The sequence below is a fragment of the Dasypus novemcinctus genome, chromosome Y (assembly GCF_030445035.2).
Source record: "Dasypus novemcinctus isolate mDasNov1 chromosome Y, mDasNov1.1.hap2, whole genome shotgun sequence".
NCBI lineage: Eukaryota > Metazoa > Chordata > Mammalia > Cingulata > Dasypodidae > Dasypus > Dasypus novemcinctus.
The window spans coordinates 14388813-14402438 of record NC_092216.1 but is presented as its reverse complement, the minus strand read 5'-3'; positions in this window follow the sequence as shown (position 1 = coordinate 14402438).

The window sequence follows — 13626 nt, the reverse complement described above, 5'->3', positions numbered from 1 at the left end:
GTTACATTCAAAAAGTGTAAGAGGTCCCCAAAATTCCCGCAACCCCCTCACGCCACTCCTCCCACATCAACAACCTCTTTCATCACCATGGGACAGTCACTGCATTTGGTGAATACATTTTGGAGCACTGCTGCACCACATGGATAATGGTTTACATTATAGTTTACACTCTCCCCCAGTCCACCCAGTGGGCCATGGCAGAACATATAATGTCCAGCATCTGTCCCTGCAGTACCACCCAGGACAACTCCAAGTCCTGATATATCATATATCTTCTTCCCTCTCCCTACCCTCATATATCTTTTTCCCTCTCCCTACCCTCAGCAGCTACCATGGCCTCTCTCTCCACATTAATGCCACAATTTCTTCCTTTACTAATCTCAATATTTCCATAGTAGAATATCAGTAAGTCCACTCTAATCCACACTCTGTTCCTCCATCCTGTGGATCCTGGGATGGTTATATCCACGCCACCTCTGTATCAAGATGAGGGTTAGATTCCACATGGATGCAGACTTGCAACTCCTACACTCTGGATTATTGGACTAAACTTGCCTCTCTTAAACTGAGTCCTCTCATCTCTGAAAAATGAACCATAATAATACCTGCCTTGTGAGGTGGCTGTGAGGATTAAATGAGTTCATGCATTTAAAATGTGTCTACAATGTAAACTTTAATCCGTGCATAGTGGCAATGCTCCAAAGCATGTTCATCAATTGCAATGAATGTACCACACTAATGAAGGACATTGTTTATGTGGGAAAACGTGGCAGGTGTGGGGAGTGGGTCATATGCCAATCCCCTATTTCTTATGTACCATTTATGTGACCTAAGTATCTTTTTAAAAAAAGCAGTTGTAATATGATGGCCTTTTCAGGACATTGGAATTGTCCTTAATGATGTTGTAGTGACAGATACAGGCCATTTTGCCATAACTTATAAAAATGTGTGGCAGAGATTTTAAACTATGATGTAAACTATAAACCACACTTAATAGTGTCCTCCAGTATGTGTTCATCAATTGTAAGAAAAGTACCACGCGAATGAAGGATGTTGTTAATGTGGGAAAGTGTGGGAGGGGTAGCGACTGGGAAATATGGGAATTGTCTGCATTCATTCATTTATGTAACATATATGTAATCTAAGTATCTTTTAAAAGGTATGTCTCAAAAAATGCAGGAAATGTAGATTCCTGAGAGGAGGTGGTAAAGGTGCCATTGATCTTGGTAACTAATGGAAAGGGGATCTATAGGAAAGAAAGAGATTGGCTCATAATTGCCTGGGCTCAGCTGAATTCCTTGTTTTACTCAGGCCTCTCCATTGGGGATAGAAGGTGGAATGGCAAGTATGCAGATGCAAGGTTGTCCCCAGGGTATTCCTAGTGATGACACCAGGTATTTTACCTCTGTTAATAGCTCTCTTGTCTACAGGCAGGCTTAAGTGTTGTGCCAAGCCCAGCAGTAGGTGGTTCATAGGAAAATGTGGGGTCTCTATGCCCTCTGTGAATACACTTCTTGGCCATGAAACCCTCTATTAGAAGTCTCCTACTTATTGTACGGTGCACCACACAGTTGCTATCACAACCAGTGCTTGTGCATCTGGTGGTCCTGTCCTTTCCTATGTCGTCATTTAATAATGCATTAAATTCAAAGAATGGGACGGTCTCCTGCAGAAAGACCCACACCTGGGAAAACTCCCTCAGCAAGGGCAGACACTTCAGCTCTTCCTCCCTGAGAGTGTAATATCCTCCCAGAAGCAACTCTAGTCCATGGGAACAACAAAGGGGAGACCCTGCCCATAACTGTAAATGGATATTCATTGTTTCACCCAGGAACTCCTCCCCATGATCAGGTAAGAGTCCACATGAGCATCTCTGTCATCGCCATAACTATATTGACATTGCTGGCTCTATATCGACTCTGTCCCCCCTGCTAATTTTATGGCAGACTTAATGTTGTGTATCACAGCAGCACTGTCAAGGCACAGGATTTGATATCAGAATTCATGGATCTTCCCTGCCCCTCAAGCATTAGATATCACCTCCTCTATGGATTTGACATTCTAGAAGATGCCGTGGCCCCCTTTTTAAGGGGGGAAGCTTAAACTCTAGAAAAGAAGCCTAGATCAGCTTTGGCTGCTGTTCCTATCACTCACCCCACAGATGGGACTGACAGAGGCCTTTCCAGTTCCAGAACTTTAGATTTCAAGGGGCCCTTACAGTTCTTATCATGCTACTGATATGGGCTATGTGTGGGGGCTGTGTGTTTCTTCATGAATATCTGGGCTGTTTGTGTAAACTTGCTAAAACTTAAAATTCCAGCAGAAGCCATGTGTGCATGCAAAGAATAAGAACTGCAGCCCCGCCTATGGCCAATGGTTCTGGTGCTGTACAAAGGAGAAAGAGACTAGAGTTTATATGCTTGGTATCTGCCCATCCATTTCCAGTATTACAAAAAAAAAAAAAAATGAAAAGAAATAAAAAGAAAGACCAAAACACCCATGACTTATACTGTCAAGAAATTCCAATTCACATCCCTTGAAGCATAGAGGGGGTTGAGGGATTATTCAAGCAGAACCCACTTGTCTGTTCAGGGACTAGGAGTCTGGGGTTTATACAGGCAACGAGTGCACATCCTAGATAGGGAAGGATGCCTGGAAAAGGATATGAGCTAAACAGGGTCCATATAACCGGAAAGTTGTGGCCGTATCCATGCAGAAGGATTCCAGGGTTTTTATACTTGGAAAGGTCACGTAGATCTATACTTTAGGGAAAAAGAAAAGGATCACTCACACATGTCAAATATGCAGCTACTCTAAAAACAGTCTTCTGTTAAATATGTTAATATGCAAACATCATACAACCCAGCAATTGCAGCCTGGAGCTTACGCTGGAGATGTGAAAACCTGTGTTTCCATAAATCTGCACAGGCATACCATAGCAACTTCTTCTTTAAAAGCCAAACACTGGAAAGAACTCCAAGATTCTTGAATGGTGACTGTTTAAAAGTGCCACGGCACCTAATGTCATGGAAGAGTAATCAGCAAGGAAAGGGATTAACATATTGACCCCTTAGTCCCACAGCCGGCAACCTCACTTTGGAAATTCAGTTAAGCAGGTGAGCAGAGCTTAAAGTGGCCATTTGTGCTGCGTCTCCAGGGGCTGAGGATGACTCTGCATAGAACAGTGCCAAGGGACCAGATGAAATGCCCCATGTTACAGATGATGCGTGACTCCATGTTTATTAAATCCTGTGTCGGGCAAAATTATGGAATTTAGATGTTTTCATGTCCCACTGTTAAGGGTAGGACGGGAAGCAGGTGATACGGCTCTTTGCTGCGGTATGTGCCACGTACCACAGCACTACTGTAACCTACTAATAGTAGGGGAATCTGTGTGTGGGTGTGTAAGGAGGATGGGGCAGGAATTCCCGGAATTTCCAGTGGAAATTTTCTGAAAACGTTTCTAAAAACAGCTTTTATGTCTAAGTCGGGGGTGGGGGTGGGGGGGGCTTGAGGTGGTGAAAATGTCCTGTGGTTGTGGTATTGTGCTAGAGTTTTTCTTTTAACCAGATATTACCTGTGGGAGACAGTAACGGGTCCGACGGCTTTGGATTCGCTCACTGGCGCACGTGAATCCACAAGGAGGTGACTATAGAGTTAATTAAACGAAAACAATACATCTGAACTGCTGGCGTTCGCTGAGGCTGCAGTGTACTTCCCATCGCTGCTTGGAAATCCTGGCAGCAGACGGGAACCCAGTCAGCGTTCCCCTTAACAAAGACAGTCCTCCCTCAAGCTCCAGGACAGCAACTCGTGGCTCTGCAGGAGAACCAGGCAACAAGAGAGCAACTCCCCAGAAGAGGAGGCAAGCGCTCCAGGAGCAGCCTGCAACAAGGAAGGCACTGAGACCTAGGAGTGGGCCTCGCCCTTCCCGCGCCGTCTAACCTCGCCCTTACTTCCTGGCCTCAGCGGTCAGACCTCCTACTGCGAGGCAGGCTGGGCGCAAGGCCATCCGCCCTCAGCCTCCGTGGCCTCCCTACGAGCCTGCGACGTCCCGCAGCTGCTGTATAACAAGTTTGGGGTGTAACGGGCGACTCGGTCCAGAGTCAGTGTACAAGCACCCGGTAACGGTGCTCCTGCTGCAGGACTGCCTGCTCTCTCAGGCAGCTGGAGGCCAAGGGCGAGCGGAGCTTTGAGCCGGACAGGCGGCTGGAAGGCTGCAGGCGGGGCCGCTTGCACCACGGGACCCACTACCGCGAGGTCCGCCAGGTCCGCTCTGGCCGCCACCGGGTACGCTTCTTCTTCCTCACCGCGTGTGCGCCCGGTGCGCGGAGAGCGTCCTGGACCACCTGCGACGGGGCGAGCACGCCCCCGACGTGGCCGTCATGAGCGCCTGCCTCTGGGACCTGTCCAGGTACGGCCGGGGGTCCTGGCGGAGCTACAGGGAGACCCTGCGGAGGGTGTTGGGTGGTCTGAGCCGCGTGCTGCCCGCGCCCTGCCTGCTGGTGTGGACACCGCCGAGCCGCTGGCTCAGACTTGTCCGCGGGCTTTCTGCCGCGGGAGCGCTAGCCCGGGGCCGCCCGCCTGCGTCGTGGGAAGGCGTTGTGGAGGCCAACTTCTCCAGCGCCCTTGAGGCCCGCAGACGAGGATTCGAAGTGCTGACTTCCGCTTCCACTTCCCGCAGACCGCGCAGCACCGGCAGCAAGCCGGCGTGCGCTGGGACCAGCGAGCTCACGCCATCTCTCTCAGCTGCTGCTGGGCACCTGGCTGACGCCTGGGGCGTGGACCTCCCGTGCCGCGCGCGTGCGGGCAGGTGGATCCTGGACGGCGCGGCGAGGGGCCGTCGAGAAGGCGCAGCCGGCAGGGAGCCCCTAGACAGCCGACATGGACGCAGTGAACGCGCTGCACCTCCCTTGCCGTCCAATCCCAGGTCTCTGGGCTCCCTGCGGCGCCCGGGCCGCCCAGGCCCCAGGCTAGACCAGGAACCCTCCACCCAGGCAAGGCACCTCTCTAACCTCCCACCTAATCCGCAGGGTCGGCCTGCATCTGGAGTCCTCATCACGCCGCACAGATGAAGCACGCGAATCCAGCTGCATGGCTGGAAGACACACCCCAGCAGGCCAGGTTCCCACAACTTCTGGTCCTCATAGCGACCGCCGAGTTCACGGGGGATCCCCAGGTGATCGCCCGCGTCCCTCGCCCTCCTCATGGAGAGGACGCGGCAGGCTTTCAGAGAGAAGTCCTGGGCGGGGCCAGAGGCAAAGCCTCGGAAGCCACACTTAGTCCAGTACCCTCCCGAAGTTGACAGGGCGTGCCTGCTGCCTGCCCTTCCCTTCCCCAGACGTTTTCTGAGTATCTGATGTTGTGGCCATTACCAGCCCTGCCACGACGGGGACCTTTTGCCCCTTGTTCTCACAAGTGGGCAGCCTGGCCAATCCTGTTTGCCGGTTGCCGTCCTCTTCCTTGAGAGAGGATGGGACCTGCCTGGATCCCCACTGCCTTTCTCTTAGGATGCAAAAAATGAAAACAAAAAGCTCTTGCTGAAACACTGTGGCTGGCTTTGGGACGCCTTTCTGGGGCTGCACCCTGGGGCTTTGTCTCTATTTCATGGAAACTGCTTTGCTTTTCCATGGGCTTGAATATCCATTAGGCTTAGGACTAGGTGGGGCTCAGAGCAGTGCTGGGGTACCCACTAAATACGATGTCCAGAATGATTGCTGGGCTGGGGGTGTGGGCAGGAGCTACATAGAACGTGTCGTTCTCTGTGCAAACTAGCAGGAGCTGAACCTCTTGGCCTCGTGGTTTCCTGGGGCTCTCAGAGCATCGCTGACACATCTAGGTATGCAGAAGACATAAGTTTCAGTCTTCAGGTTGCAGAGAAGAGAGGAGAGGCTGAGAGGTGAGTAAGTCTTGTTGACGGTCAAATAGCTGACCAGCAGCTCCATCAGGGTGTGTACCGTGGACTAGAAGTCCCTGCCTCCAGGTTACACTCGCCAATTCTAACAACACAGGGGTGTGCCCTGAGGAACACAATACCATGAGCTGAGGGTGGAGTCTGGCAAAAACCTAGGCAAGCCAGGTTTTTGATGGGTGACGCCTCTTTCAGATTACTCTAGCTTTTCTGTAATATCTGAACTGTGGAGATGGGAGTACTCCAATTCTGATGCTTTGGGATGGGTGTTCTCTAAAGATAAAAGCTAACCTAACTGCATTTTATCACTGTACCCATTAACATGCTGCATGTACCTACACAGTTGCATGCCCACTGTGCTTACCAGCCATGCAGATAAGCTGTCAGTACCCTTTTGTTTGCCTCTGTGATTTGGCCTTCTATAAGTGTGCAGGCCAGGATGCTAGGAGCATCCATGATACAGGAGCCTGGGATAGAGCATAACCTCTAAAACTCACACTAGATACAAGGCAAAAGCAGCCTGTGTCTGTACCACAGGGAGTGTCCAGGTCCACCCAAAGAGGAAATAGCTTAGAATAACAACCTAGAATAACTCTCTCAGAGTCAAGAAATAAAGGTCCAGGGATTATAAAGTTTAGGAAGATTGCATTCATATGCAGGAGAATAGGTTCTAAGGGAACATCTTACAATGATGAAAGAAACTAAGCAATATTTGTTTTTAATTTTTTAAAAATTATTTTATTTTATTTCTTATTTGGCCTTGTTTTGGGGGAGATTTTGGACTGCAGATGGGTTGCAAATGTGCAGGGGAGGATTACTGGTGGGGGGCGGTGGTGGGGGCATGCCTCTATGGAACATGAATGTGTTCAAGTGCTCATGGGTTGTTGTCTTGGTGGATGAGATCCTTACAATAACTGAAGGGATATTGGATGCCCACTCTGGGTACTTCTGCTTCACTCTGATAGTGTGGCAAGAGTCCCTAGAGTACATGGGCAGTGCCTAGCAAAGGAGGACAGACCAATATACCAACCTCTTGATATTGATGCTTGCACGGATGAACTTTTTTGTGAAATGGAAACTTAGCCAGTGATACATATTGCCTAAGAGTTACCCTCTGAAAGCCTCCTTGTTGCTCAAATATGGCCTCCTGTTTGGCCAAACTCAGCATATAAACTCAGTATCTTCCCCCAGGCTGGTGCATTGTTGCAAACTGAGGCATAGTGGTCTCACAGGGAGAGACTGCTGTTTCCATGGCTATGCTTGCAACCTAAGGAATGCAGTAATTAAGAGTTCCTGGCAAATAGGATGAAGCTGTTAAAGGCTGAAAGAAAAGATGAGCACATACCTTTTGAAGTAAATAGAACACTTAGACTTTGTACCTTGAGATAAGATTTTTTTTAATTCCTTAGACTATGAGTAATGCTGATAGTTAAGTGCCTGTTGCTGCTTATTGTCATGTAGGCTAAGTGTTGCTGCTTGTCACATAGACTGGGGTATATAGACAGCCCCTTGTAAACAACAAATTGTCTGATGAGTCTCTACTAGCAGACACCCTGCTCCTAGCTCTCTCGTTCGTTCTTTTTCTTCCTTTCTTTCTCTTTATTTCACTATCCTTTTTCTCTTTCTTTCATTCCCGATACCCTTCGGGTCCAAATCTCCAACAGTGCATGGTTTCTGGTGGTGAGTCTCCCTGGCACTGAGAGATTATAAGCAAGTGACTACTAGGAATGCTTGGGAAAAAGACCGTGGAAGAGGGAAATATTAAATGCATATGAGTTTTTTTTTATGGCTAAGGTATTATTTCAAATGGAATCGAGAGTTCATTCCAGAGCTTATGGTTATGCATGTCTCAGGAGGCTCTCACTGAATGTCACAGCAAACTGTGCCCAAAGCACAGGAGCTCCTGTAGGTTCTGGAGACATCTTGACACTATAGGCAGGGCAGACAATCCCAGAGAATTGGCATGCTGTTGTTGGGCCTTTCCTTGGAATATATGATGGCCCATTTGTCCAGGGTTTCAGAGTTAGACTCACTTATAGTTTTCCTATATGGTTCTTCTACCCCTTACACTTGAACCCACAGTTAGCGCTATACCCATTTAATCTATGTCCCAGAGACTTAAACCTCCTAGCTGTTCATAGGTTGAGCCCTGAATCTCAGCAGAGTTACAGTTCATTGCACTCACCAAGGACAGCTAACACAAGGTGAATGATGGACAATGCCCACCTACAATTGTGAGCAAGATGGTCCCCTTCATCTACCCCACGGGATCTAAGCCCCCACAATCGGAAGGAGAGTGGGCATCACCATCCCCAAATCCTGAAGATTGAGGAACAAACAGAACATAAGATGGGAATGCATCTATGGACTAGTCATTACTATTCCAGAAATGGAAGAACTTGTAACAGTGACATAAAGACAGTTGTCACCAGAGGTTCAGAGGGAAGGGAGAGGGGGGAATAGATGTAACACTGGGCATTTGGGCAACATTGAAATTGCCCTGCATGACATTGTAATGATGAATAGAGTCCATCATATGTTTCATCATAATCTATAAAACTATGCAGGGCAAAGTGTAAACTATGATGCAAACTGTAGTCCATGGTTAGTAGCAATGCTTCTATATGTGTTCATCAATTTTATCAAATGTTCCACACTAAGGAAAGCTGGTGTTAATGGGGGAAAAGCATGGGAGGGGAAGGAGTAGAGTATATGGAATCCTCCAGATTTTTGATGTAACATTTATGTAATCTAAAGCTTCTTCAAAGTAAAGAAAAATGGAAAAAAAAAAGAATACTAGTTTAGGAAATACAGAAGCCTGCATTTGAGTAGCTGGAAGCTCACAGCCATATACAAAAAGGTAATTCAGGGTTTATATATTCTGGAAGTCTATATCAAATAACAGTGATCAATATTCAAGACCTCATCAGCCTAAGAAGCTCGCACTTGAGTATAAGGTTCATTCAAGTTAGGTTTATATAGCAGGAAAACTAGCATTATATCCAGTTAAGAAAAAAGCCTGAATTTATGTGCTCACATTCACAGGCAAAGAATTGGAATGCAGTTATATTCAAGAATAATGGAACCCCAGAAATATTCAGCTAGGAAGGTACACCAAATGCACAGAAGGAACATGATTCGTTTATCTAGGAAGATCATACCTATGTGCAAGAAGGAAGTAGGCCGGGGTTTATACACATGAGACCTTTCAAACTTACTGAAATGAGAAGGAGGCCAGGGCTACACAACTGAGAAACTTATACAAATATCCAAAGAAGTGGCTATGGAAATTTGCTCCAGAAATTTGAAACCCATATTTTACACCGAGACCTCTTTTCTTTGCCTTTTTTCCTTTGGTATTGCGTGCATCTCCGCCCACTGAGACAACACCCAGTGACCACAGGAACACATTCCTATTCCCTAGCAGCATGTCCCAGGTGCACCCATCCCCACACATCCCCCCGCGATGGGCACCCTGTGCTAGGGACTCTCACCTGCCACTGTTGCCAAAAGAATTCCCCCACAATGTTTTCTAAGCCACAGTCGTCCGCTGACAGAGTTCACCTGGGAGTGGGTTTCCTTCAGCCATCCCCCAGGTGTACAGAGAGCCAGCCTAAGGCTTCCCTGCTCGCTCTTGAGGGTGTGAGTGAGACCTCTTTGGTTTTTAGGTTTCCAATTTCCTTAGTAAATTACAAATCACTTGGGATCCTAAAAATCTATTTATGATATTTGAAGTAAGCATACATTGAAAAAAGAAGAAATCAAGATAAAAGGGTTAGGCACCATTTAGGGAAAAAAAAAATCAAACAAAGTATATAATGGCAGTGTTAATAATATGTAAGTCACATTTCATAAGCCCAAAGTATTGAGTGAGAAAAAGAGGAAGGGTATAAAATGCTAAAATACAAAATAAAATAGATGCAATATATACTTCCTGTCACATACATAGAAAAAAAACTCAAGAAATTCAAAGATAAAGTAATCAAAATAAAATTATATTTGGAAATTTGAATACATAGAATCAACAATCAAAAAAAAGTCAATGACATACTATATATCATACTTTACCCTACAGACTGATGATGTCATCTTTTTAAGATAAAAATATTAGTCAGATATTCAGGTTTTAGTGCACTAATTTCTTTTTTTGTTTTCTCTCTCTTTATTTTATTTAAAATGTTACATTCAAAAAATATAAGAGGTACCCACGTACCCCCCTCACCCAACTCCCAAATCAACAACCTCTTTTATCATCATGGAACATTCATTGCATTTGGTGAATACATTTTGGAGCACTGCTGCACCACATGGATAGTGGTTTACATTGTAGTCTACACTCTCCCCCAGTCAACCCAGTGGGCCAGCATCTGTCCCTGAAGTACCTCCCAGGACAACTCCAAGTCCTGAAAATGCCCCCACATCATATCTCTGTTCCTTCTCTCTAGCCTTAGCAGCTACTGTGGCCACTTTCTCCTCATCAAAGCTAAAATTTCTTCCATTGCTAATCACAATAGTTCCATAGTAGAATATCACTAAGTCCACTGTAATCCATACTCTAGTCCTGCATTCTATTCAACCCTGGGATGATTATATCCATTCTTACTTCTTTTGTATTTTTAAAAGAAATTATGAATTTAGATAACAATCGTGCAAAACAAATAGGATTTTCATACATCACCAAACCAACAACTTTTTGTATTGTTGTAGAATGGTTGCTACAATTGATAAAAGCACATTTTTTTAACTTCAGTCTATAGCTTAAATTAGGTGTATTTTCCCCATAAACCATCCTCTTATTAGGAGCATGTATTTTTATCAGATATTTGCTGTAATTCATGTGAGAAAGTTCATATAATTATATGGTAAACCACAATATATCATCCACCACAGGATTTACTGTGTTATATAGTCCCAAATTTGTGCAGTCCATCACAGATGTACACTCAGTGGCTCTCAGTATTTGTGTTTTCATCACCTCAGTCCATTTTAGAATGTTTTCATTCCTTACCCCCTCCTCCCAAATTCCACAAATGAGGATGACACCTACCCTTTAATTTTAAGTTTGACTTCCAAAAGATAAAGGGGTTCAAATGTTTCAAAACTGAGAAATCTTAGCACCTAGAGAAGATAAAAATAATCAAATGCCTTGAGTTTTTGTCACTTCCATTAGTGTTTAACAAATTTTATTAAAGACACATGTTAATAAACCATAAGTCCATCTAATGTGCACAATCATTGGTATTCAGTATAATCACAGTTATACATTCTATACAATCACTTAAATAATTTTCAAAGCATTTTCAGTATTCCAGTAATAATAACAATCTACTAACAAACAAAAGCAGAAGAAACAAAACTCCTCACCAATCAATCTTTCTTTGCTTCCCTATCATACATAGCTGCTTTTCTGTTTCCTTCTTTCTCGTTCATATGAATTTATATTTCCCAAAAACAGTGATATAAATGGAATATCACCCATATTTATATTTTACTTCAGGTTTCATTATGTTATACAGTCCCATGTTACATTTTTAAGCTTTCCTTCTAGCAATATACTTACCTTAGGCTTTCGCTTTCAACTAATGTCATACCTATATGATAGCTCTTCTAGTCACTAACACAATGATAGGCTCTCATCATTTCCATTCATTTCCAAAGATTTACAAAGAAGGCTTTAACCATATCTACATAGATTTACCATCAGCTTTCCATTCCCTACTCTCATTCTAATTTCTGGTAACCTATGCCCTAATTATTATTTCTATGAGTTTATATAATATATTTAGTCCACAAAACTCAATCCTATAGCATTTGTGCTTTTAAAACAAGTAAACCTTCCTTATTATATTTTCTAAAGAGTTTTCACAACATTACAGTTTCAATCATGTACCTGACAATCTCTCATATTCTCTTGCTTTCCCCAAAATTCTCCCCAATTCCATGGACCATCTGACCCATCCTCCCAATCCGAGCCCCCTAAAGCTTGCAAGGCCCCACCCAAAAATATCCCTATCCCCTGTCTTAAACTTCCTCTCCCCACCTATTTCCTGTAAGGCTCTCATTCAGTCCCTAGCAAATCAAGCTGTCTCAGAGGGCTAAAGACTGCATGATAGGCTTACTGAAATGGGGTGGGGAAAGGAAAGTTGTGAGCTGATGCCTACACAGTTGAAAGCTGTGGTAAAGTGGAGGTAAGCAGTGGTGTAATGAAAAGATAAGGTGGGGGCATAGAGATACTATTGGGTGGGGCTTTGTAGTCTTGAGGAGGCTAGGGTTGGAAGGATGGTTCAGATGGTCTATGGAAGCAGGGGCCATTGGGGTACCATACAAACACAGGAGATTGTCAATTACGTGGTTGAAACTATAATGTTGAGAAAATGCTTTAGAAAATATAATAAGGAAGGGTTACTTGTTTAAGGCATTTGAAAGGGGGCATCTGGCCCAGGGCACACCTGGGACAGGGTTCTAGGGAGTTTGTGAGTGCTCATCTTGTCATAGTGTGTTATATCAGTGGGTGGAGACCCATACAATGAGCAGGAAGGTGTTGTACTCCCACCCTGGGGAGACCTGATGTTCTCAAACAGAGGGAGGGTGTTTCTCAAGAGCATGGCTGCTTCCAATAGGGGAGGACAGACTAGTGTGTCAAGCCCTCAGCATTGTTGCAATATGTATGAATCTTGACCTTCAAGCACTGCTTCTTGGTTGTAACTGTTGTCCCCAAGGGGAGGAGAAGAAAGAAATTGAATAGATGGAAATTGTGAAACTGGGGGGCAATAGAAGTGTTCCACAACATCATGCAACAATGGATATAGTCCATGTTAAATTCCACCACAAATTTACAAATGAATTGTCTTAACTGTAATCCATAATGTAAGCTATAATGTAACCAAAATTTTAGAAAAGTGTACAGTGTAAAATACAAACCATAATGTAAATCATAATGGAACTATGGTTGGCAGCTATGTTTCTATGTCTGAGCAGGAGCTGTAGAAATGTAACATCCACATGTAAAAGGATCATTGCTGGGGAAGGGGGAAAAGTGTTTTGCACTGGATATATCAAAGTCCCCTGTATTATATATGTTACTTTACTGTGATCTAAATCTTTTTTGAAGACAGAATTAAAATTTTTTAAAAAAAGTTGTAGACAATGAGGAAGGAATAGAAGAGATTGCTTGGGCCACATAGAACCTAACTTCCAACAGTGATGAAAGGCAAAACATTGGGAAAAAAAAAAGATTTTATGATAGTCTTCATTTTCTAATACCTTAAGTTTTAAACTTATTTTAGTTTTTCTAAATTATTGTATTTCTAATCTTTGAATGTATCATTACTATTTCATTTTCTTGCTGGATAAATTCAGCAATATATTAGACTTCATTTTTGAAGAAGTTTTGGATCGACTGTGGCAGTGGGGAGCATTGGTTTTGGGTATCATTGGTGGGGGATGCCCGGGTGGTAGGAAGTTCTCCAGGGCAGGTATATAGGCTAAATAGACATGTTTGGATATTCAGTGGGTATTGTCATAGTAGGAAGAGTTATGCATAACAATTGAGAGAGTGCTGAGTTCCTCGCTTGGGAGAGTTCTGTTGTATTCCCCAATGGAATAGCAACAATCCCCCAAGGACAAGGGCAAAGACTAATGAAGGATAGTTCAGTGATGGGCCCTTGATAAAGATGACTATGCCTATGAGGCTGAGTGCTTGAAATATGAACTAG